This window comes from Protopterus annectens, chromosome 9.part0 (assembly GCF_019279795.1).
Source record: "Protopterus annectens isolate FY-2018-M chromosome 9.part0, PAN1.0, whole genome shotgun sequence".
Taxonomy (NCBI): domain Eukaryota; kingdom Metazoa; phylum Chordata; order Ceratodontiformes; family Protopteridae; genus Protopterus; species Protopterus annectens.
In genome coordinates this window covers 1,863,707,389-1,863,734,023 of record NC_056743.1, presented here as the reverse complement: position 1 = coordinate 1,863,734,023, position 26,635 = coordinate 1,863,707,389, and positions in this window count along the sequence as shown.

Below are 26,635 nucleotides of genomic sequence, written 5' to 3'. Positions count from 1 at the left end.
CCTCCACCTGTTCTCTACTCTCACTACAGATCACAATGTCATCTATTGCATTAATAGAATAACTACATTAATTAAAATTAATTGAAAATAATTATTCATTTAAATACATTGCCCGTGTTAAAGTGAACTTTCTAATCCTTTATGCTTTGTGCCTGATACTTATCATAGGTTCATAGGTTGATACTAGGCTATCTGCCCTAGGGTATTTACAAGCCTAGCCAGAGTGTGTTTGGCTTTTGCCACCCTTCTTAGATTAGTTGACTGTGCCTCTGTATAATAGGTCATAGAAGATAGCCCATTTAAGGTTAGTTTACTATGCCTCTGTCTAGCAGTGACACAGAAGAGATCCCAGGGGTAAATTTATGATCTCCCATCCAAACGTCAAGATTCTTCTTGAAGAGGGTCACTGAGGGGCTCTGTCTGACATGGATTGGGATTTTGTTCTAGAGTGAGGGGAGCCTCTGGGATATGAATCTGTCCCTCCAGCATGTTCTATTTATTTCTGTGCTGAGGTTTAAGTCACTGGACCGTGTAGTTCTGATGGACTTGGATTTCTTGAGGTGGAGCATGTCCATTAATTCTGGGTTGGACATGGCTTTATACGTCAGGCACAGATCGCCTCTGAGTAGGCGGTAAGCAACTGAGTAGAGCTGGAGTTTCTTTAGCCTAACTGTGTAGGGCATCTGTTTGACTCCCTTGATTCTCTTGGTGAGGTACTTTTGGGGTCTTTCTAGTTATAGCAGGTGTTGGGTAAGGTACATCTCAAATGGGGCATTGTATTCAATTATGGGCCTGATGAGTGATGAGTAGAGGGGCACAATGACCTCTCTTGATCTAGATATGAACCCCTTTGTGATAAGGTGGGCTATATAGAATATCTTTCTGACCACTTTGGCAATGTGATTGTCAAAGGAGAGATTGCAATCTACTTGGGTCCCCAAATCCCTAATTACTTCTTCCACACTTAATGGATTACCACCTATGTGGTAATTTGTGGGCACTTTGTTTTTCCCAAAGGGGATGGCTATCCACTTTTTGGCATTTAGCTTTAGGCCATGGTTCTGGCACCAGTTATCCGTCTCTGTGAGACCTTTTTGGAGGATGCTTGTGTCAGCTGGTGAGTCGATTATGGCCCCCAGTTTGCAGCCATCTGCAAACCTTGTCAGCCATAGTCCTCCTGTGTTAGCCTGTACCTCAGAGAAATATATACCGAACAAGAGAGGTCCCAGGACTGAGCCTTGTGGGATGCCACTTGTAACTGGTTTGACATGGCACCTGCAATTCTGACCATGTGGGTTCTATTCCTAAGCCAGTTTGCAACCCATCTTGTGACATAGGGATTGATATTTAAGCTGGTGAGCTTATTTATGATGCCCAAGTGGGGTATTGTGTCGAATGCTTTTGCAAGGTCAAGGTAGGCTGTGTGGACTACCTTCCCTTTGTCTATGGCCTTGGTGACTGTTTCAAAGAAATTGATCAAGTTCAAGAGGCAAGATCTGCCCTTAACAAAGCTCAATTGGGTAGGATCCAGTGTTTGGAGGTTCCCAATGTCTTTGTTTATGAGTTCCATGATGATATGCTCCATAGCTTTGCAGACCAGGCTAGTTAGGCTTATAGGGCGATAGTTTCCGGGATCCGTTGTGGCACCACGTTTATGGAGTGGGACCACTGTTGCTGTATGCCATTCTTTGGGTACATATCTTGTTGTAAGGCTGAGACTGAACAGTGATTTTAAGTGAGGGTTCAGTTCTTCTTGGAGCTCATGTAAAACGCAGCCCGGGACACCGTCCAGTCCCATTGATGCTGTGTTTTTTGCTTTGGAGAGGGCAGCTCTCACCTGTGCATCTGTGATGTCAGGGAGGCTACATTCTGTTGGGATAGTCATTTGCTCATTTGGGGTGGGAGGGGGGGAGAAGTTTGCACTGAACCTGTCTGCCAGGATGTTGGCAATGTCTGTGGGTTCAGTGTATTTTTTGTCATTTTGCACTAACTCAGAGCATATCTGGGTGTTTCCACCCAGGTTTCTGACATATCTAAAGAAAGCCCTGTGATTATCTTTAGTGTCTTGTGCAATGTTTCTTTCAAAGCTAGCCTTAGATGATTTTATGAGGGAACGTAGTTTCATGCTAGTACTGATCAGAGTTGCCTTACCTTTCAGGGATTTTGCTCTATCATGTAGTAGTTTTCTCCTTCTGTTGTACAGCTTATTTATGGCTGGGGTCCACCAGACAGGTCTCCTGCCTTTGGAGGAGTGTGTCTTAGTTTTATTTGGGATAGCATGATCCATGCATTCCTGTAGGTATCCATAGAATGCATTTGTAAAGGATTCTGCGGTTTGGGACGTATTTTCCACTGGCCCTGGGGTTTTGAAGGATTCCACCTTGGTTTTGAGAAGTGGCAAGTTTGCTTTTGAGAAGTTTTTGATGGTGGTTTCCTTTGCTGGGGGTGGGGACGGGATATGGATGTCCATAGTGATTAATTTATGGTCAGATCTTACCAATGAGGGGTATACCTCTGGTATGGAACATAGAGTCCCCATGTTGGTGATGATCAGGTCCAATATGTTTTCCCCTCTTGTGTAAGTGGTGACCAGTTGTTCCATAGCATTTGAGTTTATAAATTCTAGGAACTGTTGGGCTAGGGTGTTGGGGCTTGAGTAGTGCTCCCAGTCTATGTTTGGGTAGTTAAAGTCACCCAATATAATGGTGTTTGGAGAGACCTCCATATTCTCCAGTGTCTTCAGGAAAGCCGAGTGGGGTTCCTGAGTTTGGGAGGGTGGTCTGTAGCAGGCTACAAACTGGAAGGCAGTTTTGCCCACTGTTAGTTGAACATGGATGGTCTCAGATGCTTAGTGCAGTGCCACTAGCCTGGAGGTATGGGTATCTTTGATGAATATGGATACTCCCCCTCCTCTTGTGGTTTGGTCCGAGTTTTGGGGCCGAAAAGCATGCTATGAGGTATAGCCTGGTAGTGCTGGGGTGCTCTCGGGAGTCTTGAACCAGGTTTCTGTTACTGCACAGATATCGATATTCTCCATACTGAGGAGAGCCTTGAGTGCATGCATCTTGAGATTTAGACTTCTGGCATTGAGCAGCATTACCCTTAGTTTCTTTTTCCTTGTGTTGTCTAAGGAGGTGGGTTTGCCTTTTGAGCCTTGCCTAAAAAAGGCACTATGGGGGTGGCAAGAGCCTTGGCCAGTATTCGAAAACCCAGGGGTGACAGGTGCAAGCCATCCCTAGTGAAGAAACGTGGCTTGTCGAGCATGTCACCCCAGGCTGACAGACACTGGATCCCCTTTGAGTGACACCAATACTTTAGCCAATTGCTGAAATTGATCATTTTGTCTTTATACTGTGGTATCATTCTTGGTGAGGGTAAGATGCTACTCAAGGTCAGGGTCATACCGGCCTGGGCCACATGATCAGAGAGCTCCTCTATGTCTCTTTTCATGTAATCCAGGGAGGTACGTCTCAGGTCATTCACACCAGCATGGACAAAGATGGAGTCATATTTGTACTTGCTTTGGAGTGACCTGAGTGCTTATATACTTATTGTTATTGTATAATTATTATTGGATACTTAGTATCCAATTCCATGTTTCCAATGCTGATTATCTTAATTCCATATACTTCTATTTAAAAAAACCTCTTCATCTTACATTGGAGAGAAAATAGATAGACATGTATAAGACAGAAAAATTATACAACAGAAAAATTAATTCTGCAGAAAACATGACTACCATGTGATAAACAGAACTAATGTGAACATTACAAACCTCTCTAGATATAAAACTTGATGCTAAGCTAACTACAATAACTGACCATAAAAATTTAATACAAAACACCATAATATGTTTAAATTATTTCAACTATCTACCTCTACCGTTCAAGTTTATATCTATATTTAATCCCCTTGGGTAAAGGGTTTTGAAGTTAATGATACCTTTAGTTTCTAGCAAAGACAATTTATTTATTAATTCATCCCCTTGTTGTTGCTTTGGCTTAGTCAGCACACCGTAGAAGAAGGATCTGTCCGAGCCTTCATGGAACCTAATAAAATGCTCAGCCACAGAGCTTTCTATTCTACAGCTCCTAATGTCACCTAAGTGTTCCATAATTTGTTTTTTACTGCCTTTTCCATTTGCCCTATATATCATTTTACTGTAGTGCAGTTACAACCAATTATATAAATAACTTCCCATGATTCACAATTGTATCGATCTCTAGCCTTATATGTTTTACCATTGATGTTGGTTCCATCTATACTTTTGATCTTTTTATAGGCAATGCATTTTCCACAAGGAAAACTACCCTTTCTTCCATGTTTGTTATCCAAGTTTCCTATGGACAGCAGTTCTTTCAAATTTTTAGATCTACTGTATGAGAATGTTACTCTGTCTGGAGAAAGTTTCCCAAACCTCTCATCATTCACACTAATAGGCCCAAATCTATTGACTAAACCTCTCAGCACTTATGAGAATGGTGAGTATTTATTGACAAAGAACATTGTTTCTTTTACCTTGTCCTTATTCCTAAACTGACATGTATCTCTATTCCTTGTCTCTCCTTTTAACACATTGGTATGTGACAGCCCTAACTTCTTTTTAACTTAGTTCTCTGCTACCATTAAGGCATGCTCATTGTAACCCCTCTTCTGAAGTTTGTCTCTAACCTTAATAAATTCATTTCCTAGCCTAGTTTTTTTCGAAGTATTGTTAGCTATTCATAAATATTTTTTATACGGCAATGATGCTAATAAATGGAGAGCATGCATATTGTTATCCATAAGAAAATTATTGACCGCAGTACTTTTAACATATGGTTTGAATCCCACTATAAAGTCCTCATCCACATAAAACTCCAGGTCCAATTTTCTTATGGCCGACAGTATGCATGCTCCCCATTTATTAGCATCTTTGCCGTATGGAGAATATTTACGAATAGCTAACAATACGTTAAAAAACTATTACCATGACGACTAGCTGTACTCTCACAAGATTGCCAAATTATGAAATACCCTTCCACACCCCATCACACACAATCCTCACCACCATGACTTCAAACAACTCCTAATGAACTACGTATCCAAACACTGGATTTGTTCTTGTTGTGGCTAATTCTTCCTACCTCCTTTACCCTACCTTAGCCTCTACTGTAACCTCCTATTATACTCCCTCCATCTCTCTGCAATCTCTGCAGTCTCATTATTTCACTGACGATATATGTACATACTGTCTCTGAATTTATATTGTGCACACTGTCTTTGTAATTTTGTATTTCTGTATAAGTTTAACAATGGCTTGTCCTTTCTCTTGAGACACTGTATACTGTTTACACAATTATTTGCATTATGTTCTAACTACTGTATTATTTTGAAAATATTATTATTACTGTATGCTTTGTTGCTACCTGTGGAGCTTTTCTCCCTGGGCCTCTGCTGAAAATGGGCTTCTGGCCCAGTCAGACACTATCCAGTTAACAAATGTAATAAATAAAAAAATATATATTTTCAAGCAGGTGTACCACAACATTCCATTCTATGTGTAGACCTCAACATCAGTGCCATCACTGACACTCTACACCTCCTAAACAAGATGTTCTGTCTCCACAACTTAGAACAGATTGTGAAAAAGACAATTAGACCCAATCCAATAAAAGGTACTGATTCTATGCCTTAACATGACCATCATCCCTAATACTACAAGTGACCATTGCCCAGAAACCTCAACACTTTTCCTCAAGGCCAAAAATATAAATAAATAAATAAATAAATAAAAAAAACTTGTGGTAAAGCTGAGATTAAATACAATAAGCACTGAGAACCAAAACACCCAGCTTGGCAGTAACGGAGCCAATTAAGGAAAAAAAACACCCCGTGATGTATTGGAAAATCCACGGTTTAATAATAATAAATTTCCACAATTTAATGGTGGATGGATTAAGCACTTTTATTTCCTACCCTGGAAACTTCATCAGAATCACATCCAATTGTAACAATAGCCTTTAAAAACTCAAAAAATTAATCTCATCAATTTCACAATTAAAACAACATAACCAATCACAGTATAAATATAATAAATGAACAGTGCTTTAAAGGAAACAGTACTTTACAAGGACAATACTTTCACGAATCTTGTGTAAAAATATATATTCACAAATCTTGTGTTTCAACATAAAATAAAAAACAGAAGCCTAAACAAAGGATTTATAAGCATTCATATGAAATTAATAGGAGCAAAAAAAAACAATGCTTTATTTAGGCATACTTGTAAGTGTAATGAGCTAACGTTAGAGTTTGGGTTTTAGAACAGGTCAAACTCCAGGGGAGATGAGGGGATTGGGAAACCAGATTGGAGTACTGGGAACTTATTTGGCAATTATGTTTGGATGCCTGTATAAGTCCCGGTTTAATCAACCATTACTCCCTGGTTCCTGCACTGATATTAAGGGCATCAAAGTATTAAGATGTTCTTGTGATTGTTGCACATGTATATATTTTTTACACAAGATTTTACAGTACATTGTGGGGTATTTTTTTTTCCTTTATTGGCACCATTGTTGCCAGGCTGGGAATTTTTTGTCCCCCCCAAAAAAAAATACTGTTTCACATACTCACATATAGACCTATTCAAGAATCCAAAAAAAGCAATACTCATTACGCACTTAAACATTCTGCATTGGTCCTCCATATTTAACCTCAATGATCCCAACTTAGCCAAGAGAGGACCCAGTGAACTCCATAGTTTGAAATATTAGCCTTTTTTGAACAGTATATTTCATGCGAGTCAATATCTAGGAGACAGGGCTTGCTATGGAAGAGTGAACAGCACAGCGGTGCATCACTAACCAATATTTTATACATTTGTTTATTTTACTTTATGTATTGTATGTCTTTATTACCTGTACAGCAAAATATTGGATATATATTGCTTAACGTGCCCTGCAAAAAGTCCTAAGGACCCAAAGTTAAGTCTTTTAAGTGGAAGGGCCCATTTCATTCTGTTAAATTTGGGCAGCCTGAATGGTGCTTCCAAAATGAACGAACTTCCTATGAAGTTTGAGAAGTTCACTGAAATGGTCTCCAAAACCTTGTCACAAACAGTCAGTATTAAGGCTGTATATGTTGCTTACCAAGAGACAAGAGAAGTATGTCCTGCTAAAAAAGCCTTTGTGAAAACCATTTTATTTTATTTTCATTTGTTAACCAGGGTAAAATGGTAGTCCCGACAGCCCACTTTCAGGTTCAGGTGAGAGACTACAAAAGAAAAAGATATTCACACAAAACGGCAAGTACAGATAGGATCATAGAATCATAGGAGGTTACTAGACTATTGACCAGGAGGTCATTTCAAGCCTACCCATTTCATCCTAATGTAGTACCATAGATACTCTAGTCAGTACCCAGGATTGTATTTAGTAATGACTGCCCATGTCCAGGAGGGTTGTGGGCGCTATCCCCAGTAAGAATTTATGGTGTCCCAGCCACTCATTCAGGTTCATTTTCAACAGTGTCATAGAGGTGCTCTGCTTCACATGACTTGGCAGCCTATTCCAAAGACACGGCAGTCACTGGGAGACAAATCTGTCCCTCCCACATGTCCTATTCAAGTTGCAGGCCATATTTAGGTCCCTGGAATGGGTAGCTCTAGTCCCTTTTGATTTAAGGATATGCAACAATTTCATTAGGTTTGGGTTGGAGATTGCTCTGTAAGCCAGGCATAAGTCTCCTCTAAGAAGTCTGTACAATACTGAGTATAGTGACAGGGACTTTGGTCTGTCTGTGTAAGGCACGTGCTGGAGTCCCTTGATCTTCTTTATTAGAAATCTCTGAGGCCTCTCCAATTATTGCAGATGCTTTGTATGGTACATGCCAAAAGGCACGTTAATCTCAATTATGGGCCTTATTAATGAGAAGTATAGAGGGGTTATAACCTCCTTTGCTCTAGAGGCAATGCCTTTGCTAATCAAGTGTGCTGTGTAGAAAGCCTTCCTTACTACAGTAGACATATGGTGGTCAAAGTTAAGGTCACAGTCAACTTGTGATCCCAGATCCCTTAGAAACAGACTTAACAATAAATGAGCTACATTTTGCAGAATCAAAACTTGACAGATTCAGTACAATACAGTAGTGAGTATAATGGACATTTCAACAACACAGCTGTACTATATAAAATATAACAGGCATTTCAACAACACAGCTATACAATATAAAATATAACAGGCATTTCAACAACACAGCTATACAATATAAAATATAACAGGCATTTCAACAACACAGCTATACTATATAAAATATAACAGGCATTTCAACAACACAGCTATACTATATAAAATATAACAGGCATTTCAACAACACAGCTATACAATATAAAATATAATGGGCATTTCAACAACACAGCTATACTATATAAAATATAACAGGCATTTCAACAACACAGCTATACAATATAAAATATAACAGGCATTTCAACAACACAGCTATACAATATAAAATATAACAGGCATTTCAACAACACAGCTATACAATATAAAATATAACAGGCATTTCAACAACACAGCTATACTATATAAAATATAACAGGCATTTCAACAACACAGCTATACTATATAAAATATAACAGGCATTTCAACAACACAGCTATACTATATAAAATATAACAGGCATTTCAACAACACAGCTATACTATATAAAATATAACAGGCATTTCAACAACACAGCTATACAATATAAAATATAACAGGCATTTCAACAACACAGCTATACTATATAAAATATAACAGGCATTTCAACAACACAGCTATACTATATAAAATATAACAGGCATTTCAACAACACAGCTATACTATATAAAATATAACGGGCATTTCAACAACACATATAAAATATAACAGGCATTTCAACAACACAGCTATACTATATAAAATATAACAGGCATTTCAATAACACAGCTATATATAACAGTAGACTGGGTAAATAAGCTATCAGTGGTAGAACACAGCTATACAATATAAAATATAACAGGCATTTCAACAACACAGCTATACAATATAAAATATAACAGGCATTTCAACAACACAGCTATACAATATAAAATATAACAGGCATTTCAACAACACAGCTATACTATATAAAATATAACAGGCATTTCAACAACACAGCTATAATGGAATATAAAATTTGGCTTCTGCTCAGAGTTCATTTCACAGTGTGCATACTAAGGCAGTTCATTTGGGTAACTAAGCTATCAGTGGTAGAACTGGCTATAGGACTGAGGAAAAAGAAGGGGTAGTTTACAGGAAGTTGTAAATACCAGCATCTTAACTCAGGACTGTAAACTAGCAGTTCACCGATATCAGTGAGACGTTTCCACACTGCAGGCAGAAGTGGTTAAACTGGAAAACTGATAGCAAGAGAATAATTTAAGGTAAACTGTCATGAAAGAGAGTGCTGAATGTAAGGATACAGTCTTGTTTTTGGAAATATCATGCCACAGGAATTACAGCTGGACTTACCACAGGAACTATTAAATGACAGATTGAACAGGGCCTGGAAACAATCAACCAGAGAACAAAATAATACCTGTCATGTTTTTCTAAGTTTTCAACTTTGCTGACAAACACAGAATACTCATGTTGGTAAAGGAGGGCATATCATCTTATTTGGGGGGCTTATAGGTTCAATTGGTACAGCAAAGAAGAGGTGAGAATACGTAGACATTCACAAATTCCATCTTAAGGACAACATTGTATCTCTGATAAAATATCTGGAAGACGAGCATTAAATAGAAGGAGAGAAATGTGATTCTCTTCACACCAAAGGCAGCCCTCGAATTCTTATGGGACGGATTGTCATTTAAAGTGGTGGTAAATGAGAAAAATACAACCCCCACATGGAATAAGGCCTCTGCCTTGGTGAAAGGTTACGACTGGGACACACTCAGGTAAATGTGCAGCTATTCCTTCTACTTCCTACCCTTTGTACATAAAAAAAGTGAATAGTGCATAAAATATGGAATCTTCTACTGCAGATTTGACTGACTTGTCATAGAAATCCTCACCTTTGCAGGCTTTTGTTTTTACTGTATCTACTTAGAATAAGTATGAGATAATGCCCATGATAGATAGACTGATACTGAGGTCACAGAACCAACGTGTGAAATTTGGAGACCTCTTCACACCCTGCAATTATGGCAGAAAGTAGACATACTAAGGCATGCACTTTCCAAGTGGCCTAAAACCAAGGGTCCACTTGAACTGAGTCCATAGCTTATTATTAGCCTAGACAGTAAGAGTGTATTTTTCACCTGGAAGTACACACAGCTAACAAACATCGCACTTTCTTCAGCACAGATAGTGACTTTGAATGAGTCTGACATTGTTTGCTTAATTGCTTAGTTCTTTTTCTTTGTTATTGTTGAAATTTTTTTTTCTGTGTTTCATATGGCTAAATGACTTTCTTAGAATATTAGGGATGCCAGCAACAACTTGCTCACCGGTACACAGGATATCAAAAACAGATTGAAGGAATACTTTCAGCAGGTTCTGCATGAAGAAAACCCATCAGAAGCTGTACTGCCTCAGACATGGCCTAAAATGAAAGAAGAGGAGTCACCCACCATAGAAGTAAGAACAACACTGAATAAATGAAGTCAGGGGAAAGCAGCAGGCTTAGATGAGGTCACAAGCAGATATGATCAAAATGTTGGGTGAGATATGGGATAAATGGCTCCTGAGGTACACATAGCAGTGTGGAGAGAAAGGTGTACAGATGACTGGAGAATAAGCATACTAGAGCCAGTGTTCAAGAACAATGTGGGTAAGAACAACTGTAAATGAAGTCAGGGTAAGAACAATACTGAGTAAATGAAGTCAGGGTATGAACAACACTGAGATGAGAACAAAGGACAACACTGAGTAAATGGAGAGGGTGATTGATAAAAGAATGTGAAGACTTGTAGAATGTAAGATGGGAATGATATATTTTGGAATGTCCAGATTTTGCCTCATACAATTTGTGGTTTTCTGGCAAATCACTGAGGACTGAAGTCACTAAATAATGACATGCATTTGAGTTTCAGACTTTATATCCTTCAGAAAATGCATTCTAATAGAAATCCTGCTATTCTAGCAACTTTCTAAGTTTAAAAGACCAATATTTAAAATGTGTCCCCATTTGTGGGCTTTTGTCTACCCATTATTTTAGGCTTTGTCATGATTTCTTGTTCTATGAGGTTGAGAGGTATGATGATGGTAGATTAGTAATTCAGATATAGCTCAGTATGCAGCACAACTGATCCAATGTTTGCAGTGAGGCAGACAGCGGAGAAGAAGCTAGGGATGAGGAAAGAGTCTAATTGGGCATTCCAACCCACGGAGAAGGCATATGACAGATATACAAGAAAGATGAGTTGGGAAGTCTTGGGAAGGTTTGAAGTCTCAGAAACATTGGTAGGATTTGCACATGACTCATTTACATAAATACAAACAGAGTTCAGACTCACAGAGGGATTCCCAGTCAGAGTAGGTGTTCATCAAGGTTCAGCTAGGAGCCCATTGTTGTTTATACTAGTGATGGACTACATTACCAAACAGGTAAGAGGGGACAGATCAACAAAGTTGCTGTATGCAGACAATGTAGCATTACAGGCAGACTCTGAACAGGAACTTGAGCAAATGATAGGGGAATGGAATGCAAAACTGAATGCACACAGAATTAAAGTGAATACAGATAAGACAGTTGGAATGGAAGCAAACTGATATAGAAGGGATGATAGTGGAACAGGTGAACAGCTTTATGTATCTGGGAGGGATGGTTGAGGAGAAGTGAAGTCTGAATGAGAAGGTCAAAGCTAGAATTAGAGGGGCTGCATCCAACTGACAAAGAGTTTCAGGGGTAGTGTGAAGCTTAACAATGTCAAAGAAGCTGAAAAGCAAAGTGTACAAAACAGTTGTGTGGGCAGTACTACTGAATTGAGGCAGTGAAGACAGAGCAGTAGAGGAAGCTAGAGGTGATGGAAATGAACAGGTGGTGGAATGCACACTGTGGGATAAATGAAGAAGTGAGGACATCAGAGCAGATTCCCAGGTAACCGCAGTTGTAGAGAAGGTCAAACAGGACATATTATGGAGGGTCAGGTCCACGTGGAAGAAAGCAAAAGACAATCTAGTGCAGAAGATTTGCAATAGACAGGAAGACGTCTTAAGGAAACAATAGGAAAGAGATGGATGGATTTTGTGAGAGAAGACCTGTGACAGTCAGGCATGACTACTGAAGGAAGTAGGAGAGTGGCACTGAAGGAAGTAGGAGAGTGGCACTGAAGGAAGTAGGAGAGTGGCACTGAAGGAAGTAGGAGAGTGGCACTGAAGGAAGTAGGAGAGTGGTACTGAAGGAAGTAGGAGAGTGGCACTGAAGGAAGTAGGAGAGTGGTACTGAAGGAAGTAGGAGAGTGGCACTGAAGGAAGTAGGAGAGTGGCACTGAAGGAAGTAGGAGAGTGGCACTGAAGGAAGTAGGAGAGTGGTACTGAAGGAAGTAGGAGAGTGGCACTGAAGGAAGTAGGAGAGTGGCACTGAAGGAAGTAGGAGAGTGGCACTGAAGGAAGTAGGAGAGTGGCACTGAAGGAAGTAGGAGAGTGACACTGAAGGAAGTAGGAGAGTGGCACTGAAGGAAGTAGGAGAGTGGCACTGAAGGAAGTAGGAGAGTGGCACTGAAGGAAGTAGGAGAGTGGCACTGATGGAAGTAGGAGAGTGGCACTGAAGGAAGTAGGAGAGTGGCACTGAAGGAAGTAGGAGAGTGGCACTGAAGGAAGTAGGAGAGTGGCACTGAAGGAAGTAGGAGAGTGGTACTGAAGGAAGTAGGAGAGTGGCACTGAAGGAAGTAGGAGAGTGGCACTGAAGGAAGTAGGAGAGTGGCACTGAAGGAAGTAGGAGAGTGGCACTGAAGGAAGTAGGAGAGTGGCACTGAAGGAAGTAGGAGAGTGGCACTGAAGGAAGTAGGAGAGTGGTACTGAAGGAAGTAGGAGAGTGGCACTGAAGGAAGTAGGAGAGTGGCACTGAATCGAGACAGATGTCAATATTTGACACGACACCTCAACCCCTTGTAGAGAATGGAAAAAAGAGAGTTGACAGTGCTGCTGCTGCTGATGATGATGATGAGGATGAAGAATATCAATCGGCAAGGAATAACAGAAGGTAAAGACCCTGAAGTCAGTTTATAGAAGAAGAGATACAAATGATGAGTACACTGCTGAGAGGTGTCAGTTTTTATCTTAACAGGAAGTAACGCAAAGAACTATCAAAGCCACTGACAGAGAGAGAGTGAGGCCTAAAAAAGGACTATTGCCTGGGTGGGTATTGAGAAGTACCTGACCTGAAGCAGAGAGTAAGGCCTAGGAAGAATGATGTAACCTGGGACTGCATTGATAGCTGTGGGACAGCTTATGACCTGAGAGGACTTTATTGACTGGAGAACTATTCTAAAAGTGCTGTTTATATTATATTTGCAAGACCAAATGAGCCAATGTTCTACTTTGTAAGTTTAGGGGTTAGGAGAGTGGCCTAATGGTTAAGGTGTTTACCTTACAAACACAAAGTGCAGGGTTTGAGTCTCACAAGGGATAATTGGCTAGGCTTAAAATGGCTCGCAAGGGCAGTTAGCTTAGTACTAACCTATGAACCTATGTTACATCCCTAGGAATCCCAGGCTAATAAAAGTTCTGAATAATATATCTCTTGGTACACTTTATTCCCATTTGACCTGCAAAAGGAATGTCATGGGCTATGGCTAGAAGTTAGCGTAGTACTAATCTATGAACAAAAGTGAGTTTTGGATATGTCATGTTTTCACTGACTTCATAAATCCTGTAATACTTGACAGCTGAACCAATGAACCTGTGAAAACAATACCCAATGAGTGAAGAAAGACAAGACAAAATAGAAGAAAGTTTGAGAATGCTTTCTGAACTGGTTGAGGAAATGATACCTTTGAAGGACAGTTAATGGCAACAGATGTAAGTAGAAAATGTAAGGATGAGATACAAGTGGCATTAGACAGAATCAAATATTACACAATCTGTGTTTATGGTGCTTTTTATGACCACAATGCGCATATTAGAAATAGACATCTGTCTTAAAAACACAGTTGGATGTGCACAAAATCAGATCAAGAAGGGGAGATATTGCCATAGCAATTGTACCATAATCAGTCTTTGACTATGATTTAAAATGGTTATTCAGGGAAGCAGTAAGACATTTCTTTCATCTTCTACAACAGGCAGATCTTGAATTTGATCTTATATACAGAGATCAATAGTCCCCCATGCAGAATTATTTAACTAAGGAGTGACTTTGGTAGTTGGAATGAGGCTGAATTTTGTGTAAGAATAATATTCCTGATTTTTCAGCTGGATGAAACCTTTTTTGTAGTAAGAGGTAGAATGCATTGCAGGTGTCCCCTCAGGTCTGCTATTCCCTTTGACATCAATTTTCCTGTGGAGTAGACAAAAAATGAAACTGTTTACCCTGTGGAAGTGAGTTGTTTCATTGTCTGTGGGATGGAAGTGTTAGGTTCTAGCACAGAAAGTAGAAAACCAAGGGGGCCTGTCAGTGAGGTTAACTTATTACTATAGTTTCCTGCAGAAAATATAAATACAGGAGATCCCAGAGGATTAATGATGATGGGATCAATTAGCAGCTGACAAAACTATAGGTAGCAGCCCATATACATAACAACCATGATGTCCATGAATATGTGATTAGTATGCTGGGTAGGGAGATAAAGCCAATCTAAGCAAAGTTAACAAGGTAGGGATGGGGAATAAAAGTATGCCTGAAATTGCATTACTGGTCCAAATGACAATACAATCACCAAAAGAAAGGGACATTCATGATGACAGTGACAAATGTGAATCCTGTTGAACAGGATGTCAGACTGAAGAGGAAGGGAGGTTCATGTTCACAAGTAAATGTATATCAGCAGGAGAGTAAGTAACTAGATGTAACAAATGATGCACAAGTAAATGTAATCAGCAGGAGAGTAAGTAACTAGATGTAACAAATGATGCACAAGTAAATGTAATCAGCAGGAGAGTAAGTAACTAGATGTAACAAATGATGCACAAGTAAATGTAATCAGCAGGAGAGGAAGTAACTAGATGTAACAAATGATGCACAAGTAAATGTAATCAGCAGGAGAGTAAGTAACTAGATGTAACAAATGATGCACAAGTAAATGTAATCAGCAGGAGAGTAAGTAACTAGATGTAACAAATGATGCACAAGTAAATGTAATCAGCAGGAGAGGAAGTAACTAGATGTAACAAATGATGCACAAGTAAATGTAATCAGCAGGAGAGTAAGTAACTAGATGTAACAAATGATGCACAAGTAAATGTAATCAGCAGGAGAGTAAGTAACTAGATGTAACAAATGATGCACAAGTAAATGTAATCAGCAGGAGAGTAAGTAGATGTAACAAATGATGCACAAGTAAATGTAACCAGCAGGAGAGTAAGTAACTAGATGCAACAAATCATGCACAAGTAAATGTAATCAGCAGGAGAGTAAGTAACTAGATGTAACAAATGCTGTCAAAAATTTGTCCAGAGGATGTGAGAGCAGACCACTGATTCAGCATAACTGGAAGAGTAATTTATAGGAGAAAGAAATGTGCAGCTGATATTACCCAAGAAAGCCAAGGACTCAGCTTGCAGTTGGGACAAAGTGTAGGAATGGTGTAGAGATACTAGGCAGTATGTAATATCATAGAGATTTCAGTATGCTGCATACACATGAAAAATGGAGCAGAAATCAATGTGACATGGGCAGGTTATAATTCTTAAAGAGTTCTGGAAAAGAGAGAATAAGGCTGCTCAGACAGATGGAAAGATACAGACATAAAATACGAATGTGACTGTGTTTACAGAATGAGGTTAATGTGCCTGCTTGGGGGTAGAAGGAGAGAAGAGGTAAAGGGGTAACATGGAAGGGAAAAGAGACTTATGAATGCACAGAAACATTCACATCTAAGACTTGGCTAATCAAGAATTACCCATGACAAGCACATTTTTCTGTAGTTACCTTAGGATTTTGCTGTACTTCAATACCAATAATAAGGGGATATTGAGGCATGCATAATAGAGGAAATGTTGGTAGTGGGAGGCGTCCAACTATCCAGCAATGGGTATCAGCATATTAAGGGGTAAATTAAAACACAATAATGACAGAGACAATCAACAAAGACACTTGGCAGGCAAAATCAGTGTGTGATAGTTATATAAATAATGAGGCATGCCAACAGTGAACTGCACAAAGATGACTAATTCACAAAAAAGGTGTGAGAGGGTGGTTGGTGTAGGGATGGTGATAAGCCATAATGCATCTGCAAAAAGTGCTGAAGTAACAGGAAAATGAAAAGAGATTCTAATTTATGTGCCACAAATATAAATTTTCCTTTTCAAGTGATGAAATATAGAAGATTAGAGGAACTTGTAAATAAACACTGTAACTTAGTGGTAATCATGATACATGGTTGTGCTGGATACCTTTGGCCAAAGAACAACAAACTCATGTGTCAGTGAAGGAGGGACTGTTCCTGATGTCATGATCTTTGGTTGTGCTGGAAGCATCTAGCCATAGAACAATGAAGTCATGTGTCAGTGAAGGAGGGGCTGTTCCTGATGTCATGATCTTTGGTTGTGCTGGATGCATCTGGCCATAAAACAATGAAGTCATGTGTCAGTGAGGCACTGTTCCTGATGCAACAGATAGAGTCATGATCATGCAATCCCAAATAAAACCAAGACCCAATCCTCCAAGGTTAGGCGACCTGTCTGGTGGACCCCAGCCATAAACAAACTATACAATAGAAGGAGGAAGCTACTACATGATAGAGCAAAATCCCAAAAAGGGAAGGCATCTCTGATCAGTACTAGCAAAAAACTATGGGCACTCATAAAATTGTCTAAGGCCAGCTTCGAGAGAAAAATTGCACGGGACACTAAGGATAATCACAAGGCTTTCTTTAGTTATGTTAGGAACCTGGGTGGGAATTCCCAGATATGCTCAGAATTAGTCCAAAATGACAAAAAATACACCAAACCCACAGACATTGCCAACATCCTAGCTGACAGGTTCAGCAAACTTCTCCCCTTCACCAAAAGGGCAAATATCTATCCCAGCAGAGTGCTGCCCCCCTGACATCTCAGATGCTCAGGTAAGAGCCGCACTCTCCAAAGCAAAAAACACAGCATCAATGGGACCAGACGGTGTCCCGGGCTGCGTCCTACATGAACTCCAAGAAGAAATAAACCCAAACATAAAACTACTGTTCAATCTCAGCCTTACTACAGGATATGTACTGAAAGAGTGGCGTACAGCAACAGTGGACCCTCTCCACAAAGGTGGTGCCTCAACAGATCCTGGATACTATTGCCCCATAAGCCTGACTAGCTTGGTCTGCAAAGCTATGGAAAGGATCATCATGGACCTCATAAATAAAGATATTGGGGACCTACAGACACTGGATCCTACCCAGTTCGGCTTTGTTAAGGGCAGATCCTGCCTCTTAAACCTGGTCGATTTCTTTGAAACAGTCACCAAGGCCATTGATGAGGGGAAGGTGGTCCACACAGCCTACCTGGACCTTGCAAAAGCCTTCGATACAATACCCCACTTGGGTATTATAGATAAGCTCACCAGCTTAAATATAAACCCCTATGTCACTAGATGGGTTGCAAACTGGCTCAAGGACAGAACCCACATGCTTAGAATTGCTGGAGCCATGTCAGACTCCAAACCAGTTACAAGTGGTGTCCCAAAAGGCTCAGTCCTGGGACCTCTCTTGTTCGGTATATATTTGTCGGAGGTACAGGCTAACACGGAAGGACTGTGGCTGACCAAGTTCACAGATGACTGCAAACTGGGCGCCATAATCGACTCTCCAGCTGACACAAGCATCCTACAAAAGGGCCTCATAGAAACAGACAACTGGTGCCAGAGCCATGGCCTCAAGCTAAACGCCAAAAAGTGTATAGTCATCCCCTTTGGCAAAAACAAAGTGCCCACAAATTACCACATAGGTGGTAATCCATTAAGTATGGAAGAAGTAATTAGGGACCTGGGTACCTAAGTTGATAGCAATCTCTCATTTGACAACCACGTGACCAAAGTGGTTAGAAAAACATTTTATATAGCCCACCTAATCATGAAGGGATTCACATCTAGATCAGAGGAGGTCATCGTGCCTCTTTACTCATCCCTCATCAGGCCCATAATTGAGTACAATGCCCATTTTGGGATGTACCTTACCAGACACCTGCAGCAATTGGAAAGACCCCAAAAGTACCTCTCCAAGAGGATCAAAGGGCTCAAACAGATGCCATATGCTGCCTGGTTAAAGAAACTCCAGCTCTACTCAGTGGCATACCGCCTGCTCATAGGCGATCTGTGCCTGACGTATAAAGCCATGTCCAACCCGGAATTAATGGACATGCTGCACCTCAGAAAATCCAAATCCCATCGAGCTACGCACTCGAGAGACTTGAACTTCAGCACTGAAATAAATAGGACATGCTGGAGGGACAGATTCATAACCCAGAGGCTCCCTTCATTCTGGAATAAAATCCCAGTCCAGGTTAGGTAGAGTCCCTCATTGACTCTCTTCAAGAGGAATCTTGATGAGTGGATGGGAGATTGTAGGTTTACCCCGGGTATCACTTCTGTGTCACTGTTAGACAGAGGCAGAGTATACTAACCTCGAAAAAGGGCATAGCAAAATGCATTTAAAATGAGTGGCAAAAGCCAAACATGTAGCTTATATTCACATTGTTCTTCTCCAGTCTGGACAATGTGGAGTCTGTAAGCTTAACTATAGAATCACCAAACGTAATGTGTGGAAGCAGACTTAATGGGCTTGATAGGTTTAAGCACTTGGGCTTCAGGCCAGTTATTTTACGTTAGGAAGGATTGCGGTCTGCACTCTTGTGGGAGGAGAGGCTGGACTCTGCCCTTCTGAGCAGGGAATATCTGGTTAAAGGCTTATAGTGCCTGCATATTCTAACTGTTTCTTACTGAAATTGGTACACCTTGTTTGCTGTAGCATAGACTAGATCCAGGCCTGCTGAATCTAGCTTTATTTGTATGCTTGTTGTTTGTTTATTTCCCTGAAATGCTAATTCCACCTAAAACGCGGCCTTTTAGCACTTCTGTGGACCCCTAGTGATATCTGCATTGCTTACTGTACTTATTTCCTTGTTTCACTTGTAAGAAAGTTACTGTTTGTCGTTTTTGCATTTAGGTTACCTGTAACACATTGCATTTAAGTTACCTGGCACTTGCTCACTAAAGCAATTATATAAGTCAGCTCTAAAAAATTAAAAGCACTACACCCTCACAAACTCCCCTTGAGTACCTTGTTCCCCATTGGCCCTTTTTTCAATTATAAAGGAATTCCCAATACTATTCTAGCATGTCCAAAGGTCAGTTGTCAATCTCCTCTCCGGTCCAGCAGGTGAATCTGGGAATCTTGAGGCAATGTTACAACTGCCTCATGTACACAGACAACCCTCTCCTCCTCCCAACAAATTCCAACACATGTGAGAGATGCAACCATATAGCCAAACTGGAGGCTAAGCTCTCTCAACTCAGTACTGGCGTAACCAGTCAGGAGGAGAAGGAAACCACACTCACTACAATTCCAGTCTCACATAGACCTACCACGACAACAAACCAAACACATAAACACACAAAAACATACTTGGAGGCTCTAAATAAAAATCTGCCTAAGCAGCAGAGACCTCCAAAGCAGACACCCAAGCAACCGCTACCCCAAAACAAAACACGTGCAACATATAACTCACAAAGCCAGTGTGCCAGTCACAGCCCTTAAGGCTAAACAACACACCTGATACACTTGTAATAGGTGACTCTATCATCAGGCACACTGACGTCCCGCTCACCAGGCTGAACAAGGAGAGGGTCACGGTGAGCTGCCTGTCGGGTGCTAGGATCCGCCACATAACACAAGCACTCAGGTCACTCCAAGGCAAGTACAAATATGACTCAGTCATTGTCCATGCTGGTGTGAATGACCTGAGAAATACCTCCCTGGACTACATGAAAAGAGACATAGAGGAGCACTCTGATCATGTAGCCCAGGCCGGTATGACCCTGACCTTGAGTAGCATCTTACCCTCACCAAGAATGATGCCACAATATGAAGACAAGATGATCAATTTCAACAATTGGCTTAAGTGTTGGTGTCATTCAAAGGGGATCCAATGCCTGTCAGCCTGGGATGACATGCTCAACAAGCCACGATGCTTTGCTAGGGACGGCTTGCACCTGTCACCCCTGGGCTTTCGGATATTGGCAAAGGCTCTTGCTACCCCCATAGTGCCTTTTTTAGGCAAGGCTCAAAAGACAAACCCACCTCCATAGGTATCACAAGGGATAAGAAACTAAGAGTAATGCTACTCAACGCCAGAAGTCTAAACCTCAAGATGCACGCACTCGAAACTCTCCTTAGCATGGAGAACATCGATATCTGTGTAGTAACAGAAACCTGGCTCAAGGCTCCCGAGATCACCCCAGCACTACCAGGTTATACCTCATACCATGCTTTTCGGCCCCAAAACTTGGACCGAACCACAAAAGGAGGGGAGTATCAATATTCGTCAAAGATACCCACACCTCCAGGTTGGTGGCACAGCACGAAGCATCAGAGACTATCCATGTGCAACTAACTGTGGGTAAAACTGCCTTCCAGTTTATAGCCTGCTACAGACCACCCTCCCAAACACAGGAACCCCACTTGGCCTTCCTGAGAATACTGGAAAATATGAAGGTCTCTCCAAACACCATTATATTGGGCGACTTCAACTACCCAAACATAGACTGGGAGCATTACTCTAGCTCCAACACCCTATCCCAAAGGTTCCTAGAATTTATAAACTCAAATGCTATGGAACAACTTGTTACCACTCCCACTAGAGGGGAAAACATACTGGACCTGATCATCACCAACATGGGGACACTATGCTCCAGACCAGAAGTGTATCCCTCACTGGTAAGATCAGACCATAAACTAATCTCACTGGATATTCACATCCCGACCCCACCCCTGCCCAGAAAACCACAGTGAAAAACTTCTCTAAAGCAAATTTCACACGCCTCAAAACCGAGGCAAAATCCTTCAAAGCCCCCGGGCCTGTGGAAAATACGGCCCAGACTGCAGAATCCTTTATAAACGCATTCTATGAACACCTTCAGGAATGCATGGATCATGCAATCCCAAATAAAACCAAGACCCAATCCTCCAAAGGCAGATGTCCTGTCTGGTGGACCCCAGCCATAAACAAACTATACAATAGATGGAGGAAGCTACTACATGATACAGCAAAATCCCAAAAAGGGAAGGCATCTCTGATCAGTATTAGCAAAAAACTACGGGCACTCATAAAATCGTCTAAGGCCAGCTTCGAGAGAAAAATTGCACAGGACACTAAAGATAATCACAAGGCATTCTTTAGTTATGTTAGGAACCTGGGTGGGAATTCCCAGATATGCTCAGAATTAGTCCAAAATGACAAAAAATACACCAAGCTCACAGACATTGCCAACATCCTAGCTGACAGGTTCAGTGCAAACTTCTCCCCCCTCTCCCCACCAAAAGGGCAAATATCTATCCCAACAGAGTGCTGCCCCCCTGACATCTCAGATGCTCACGTAAGAGCCCCCTCTCCAAAGCAAAAAACACAGCATCAATGGGACCAGATGGTGTCCCGGACTGCCCCTACATGAACTCCAAGAAGAGCTAAACCCAAACATAAAACTACTGTTCATTCTTAGCCTTACTACAGGATATGTACCCAAAGAGTGGCGTGCAGCAACAGTGGTCCCTCTCCACAAAGGTGGTGCCTCAACGGATCCTGGAAACTATCGCCCCATAAGCCTGACTAGCTTGGTCTGCAAAGCTATGGAAAGGATCATCATGGACCTCATAAATAAAGATATTGGGGACCTACAGACACTGGATCCTACCCAGTTTGGCTTTGTTAAGGGCAGATCCTGCCTCTTAAACCTGGTCAATTTCTTTGAAACAGTCACCAAGGCCATTGACGAGGGAAGGTGGTCCACACAGCCTACCTGGACCTCGCAAAGCCTTCGATAATACCCCACTCGGGCATTATAGATAAGCTCACCAGCTTAAATATAAACCCCTATGTCACTAGATGGGTTGCAAACTGGCTCAAGGACAGAACCCACATGGTTAGAATTGCTGGAGCCATATCAGACTCCAAACCAGTTACAAGTGGCGTCCCACAAGGCTCAGTCCTGGGACCATTCTTGTTCGGTATATATTTCTCGGCAGTACAGGCCAACACAGAAGGACTGTGGCTGACCAACTTTGCAGATGACTGCAAACTGGGTGCCATAATCAACTCTCCAGCCGACACAAGCATCCTCCAAAAGGGCCTCATAGAAACAGACAACTGGTGCCAGAGCCATGGCCTCAAGCTAAACGCCAAAAAGTGTATAGTCATCCCCTTTGGCAAAAACAAAGTGCCCACAAATTACCACATAGGTGGTAATCCATTAAGTACAGAAGTAGTCATTAGGGACCTGGGGACCCAAGTTGATAGCAATCTCTCATTTGACAACCACGTGGCCAAAGTGGTTAGAAAAACATTTTATATAGCCCACCTAATCATGAAGGGATTCACATCTAGATCAGGGAGGTCATCGCCTCTTTACTCATCCCTCATCAGGCTCATAATTGAGTACAATGCCCCTTTGGGATGTACCTTACCAGACACCTGCAGCAACTGGAAAGACCCCAAAAGTACCTCACCAAGAGGATCAAAGGGCTCAAACAGATGCCATATGCTGCCCGGTTAAAGAAACTCTAGCTCTACTCAGTGGCATACGCCTGCTCAGAGGCGATCTGTGCCTGACGATAAAGCCATGTCCAACCCAGAATTAATGGACATGCTGCACCTCAGAAAATCCAAATCCCATCGAGCTACGCCGAGAGACTTGAACCTCAGCACTGAAATAAATAGGACATGCTGGAGGGACAGATTCATAACCCAGAGGCTCCCTTCACTCTGGAATAAAATCCCAGTCCAGGTTAGGCAGAGTCCCACATTGACTCTCTTCAAGAGGAATCTTGATGAGTGGATGGGAGATCATAGGTTTACCCCGGCTATCACTTCTGTGTCACTGTTAAACAGAGGCACAGTATACTAACCTCAAAAAACGCATAGCAAAATTAATTTAAAATGGGTGGCGAAAGCCAAACACACTCTGGCTAGGCTTATAAATGCCCTAGGGCAGATAGCCTAGTATGAACCTATGAACCTATTGAACCTATGAACATTCTGGCTAGGCTTATAAATGCCCTAGGGCAGATAGCCCAGTATGAACCTATGAACCTATGATGTTTTTTAATGGATTTAAGATAACAAGGGCTGAGAATTTTAAAATGTTTGATGCTGAGGCTCTAACCTATGCTGAGGATGTAACAAAAAAATTTCCATACCATCCTAGAACACACTCTAAAAGATCTCAGCCTTCAGCATACTAGTCAACAAATACTCCTTCTCCACTCCCACATACTGCAGCTCCATACAGATCTCCCAAAAGTGACCAGAAAAGCAGGCTTAAGCCTGTCAAGCCCATTAAGTCTGCTTCCACACATTACGTTTGGTGATTCTATAGTTAAGCTTACAGACTCCACATTGTCCAGACTGGAGAAGAACAATGTGAATATAAGCTACATGTCCAGTGTTGGAATCCATGATGCCAAAAGGGTGCTAAGATCCCTTAAACTCAACCACTACCTATTGGTGGTCCACGTGGGAGTGAATGACCTGAGGCATTCCTCATGGAGAGAGACATGACAGAACTTACTACACTTGTGTTAGAAGTAAGAAGGACATTGGTCTTGATTACTATTTTACCCTGACCATGAATAATGTCAGATACCAAGACAAGATAATTGGCTCTAACAGTTGGCTGTGTAGTTGATGTCATTCTAAGGGGACTCAGTATGTGTCAACATGGGATGATATGGTCAATAAGTCTTACCATTTCACCAAAGGTGGCTTACACCTCCTATACCATGAATCCTGTATAATGGCTAAAGCTATGACCACCCCTGTAGTGCCATTTTAGGAAGAGTCTTTCTAATGGACCTTCCTGCATAGCAAACCAGAATTTGGTGAAAGATATGGCAACATTACTCAGTGCTAGGAGTCTTAACAGAAAGATGCCAGAATGTGAGGCCCTCCTGTAACTCAAGCATGTCAGCATCTGTGTAACTAGTGAGACATGGTTTCAGTGCTATGACAGCAGGGGGGTCTATATTATAACTGTGAACTATCAAAAGACCGAATACTGTTATATCAACCCCAAAACATTGAAAATTTAAAAGAGCGAACACCCAGAACAGCGATTTTTTTTCCCAGGGAAAAATAATCGCTGTTCCCAAAAAAAAAAAAAACACTAAACACTATTTTAAGTGGGGGGCTTTGCCCCCACACCCCCCATGTGGGGGGATGTGCCCCCCACACACACCCTACTTAAATATACCAACTCTGAGATCACACTACAGTGCCAAAAATGGCAAAGTGACAGAAGCGGCCAAACAACTTCTTTCCCAGTGAAAGAATTCGCTTACATGCCTCTTCATCATTTTGCGTTTTCGACATTTGAAGTTCGACCAAGATGCATTCGACAGAATGCATCTTCGGTCTTCTGATAGGAACCTGACAGCAGTGCCTCTACAACAGAACTCAATAATGATCTTGCCTTCAGACTCTTGAGTAACTGTGGAGGAGTGTTTGTCAGAAATACCATCACGTCAGGCCAAATTCCTCACAACCCTAACTTTAACCTCCTGGGATCCAAATCACTCTTTACAAATTCAGATATAATCTCATTTCTAGTTACAGATTACCATCAGTGTCTCCCCTATGATCATGTAAATTACCTTAAATTACCTTAATACCATGAATGAGTTAAATCTTAACACAAATATCTTCTTGCTAGGGGATTTCAATTGCTAAAGAATTACCTGACATGCTTACACTCTTACAAATAAATATGCTTAGTGTTTCCTACACTCTGTTAATGCCAAATGCACTGGAATAAATTGTAAAACTACCCACTGCATGTTATAATATCTTTGACTATGTCTTACCAACTTAGCCAACATGTTACCCCACTACACATCTCCTCATCCCTTGTTAAATCTGACCATAAATCAGTTACCTTCTCCATTCTCGGTTAATGGTATCACCACAACACCAAATGAAGCCATATTTAGGGATCTTCTTCAGGACAAATCTACTTCAACAAGCTGAAAATCTAAGCAAAATTCCCAACAATCCCCAACAATGGACCCATATGAGAGGGATGCCACAATCACCTCTAGTTTTTACTAGTATCTAAACAGCTACATAAAAAGTCTATACCTATATTCCTTACATTTAACGATAAGTTCAGGACTAACCCTCCCTTGTGGAACTCACTAACTGTAATGGTAAGTTCACGGGTAACCCTCCCTGGTGGAACTCCCATATATTAATAAACTGTATAACAAAAGAAGGACAATAATGAAAAGCTATAAGAAATCCTCATGTTTGTCCTCAGAACCTGCCAGTAAGGAACTTAAAATCAGCATTAGAAAATGTAAAGCCGAATTCAAACTTAAGGTCACTACTGATACCAAATGAAACTGCACATCTTTTTTCAGTTATGTCAGGAGATTAAAGAATAATATGCAACAATGCACTGAGCTCATCCATAATAATATCTCACATTCCAATCTCAAGGATGTAGCCAATATATTAGCAGATACATTTAGTCCTACCTTTACACCACCCATATTGTGATGCCCAATAAACTTGAAAATGTAGTTTTCCCTGTATCAGTTTGGAGCAAGTATTAGAATCCCTGTCAAATGTAAAAAAAAAAGAATGCATCTATGGAACCAGATTACACACCAGGTTATATTTTCATCAGTGCCAAGTATACACCATCTGAGCCTCTCAAACTGTTCAAGCTTAGCCTATCCACATGGCTGTCCCTGATGCCTACAGGACAGTCACAATAATGTCTCTACACAAGGCTGGACCCTTTACAAATCTAGGTAATTATATGCCCATCAGCCTCACTGAGATTGTATGCAAAGCCATGGAATATATCACTTATGCAGACAGGACAGGGTTTTCTAAATGTCGGGTATTATCTTCTGAATGCAGTAAACTTTTTTAAAAAAGTTGACAAAGGCTGTGGACAGTGGTCACTCTGTACATTCTGTTTACCTTGACATGGCCAAGGCTTCTGACAGTATCCCCACGATGGTATTACTGAAAAAATTGACAAACTTAATGTAAGTTCTTCCATTATCCAAAGGATTCCAAATTGGATATATTACATATCCCAGGTTATAAAAGTTGCTGGTACCCAATTATAACTAGTGGGGTACCATAGGAAACAGAGCTGGACCCTCTCCTAGTTGGCATTTATTTTGCAGACATCCAAGCCAATAGCCATGAAGTGTGGTTGATCATGTTTCCTGATTACTGCAAGTTGGGCACTGTTATCCATTCATCAACTAATACTAAAGTTCTCC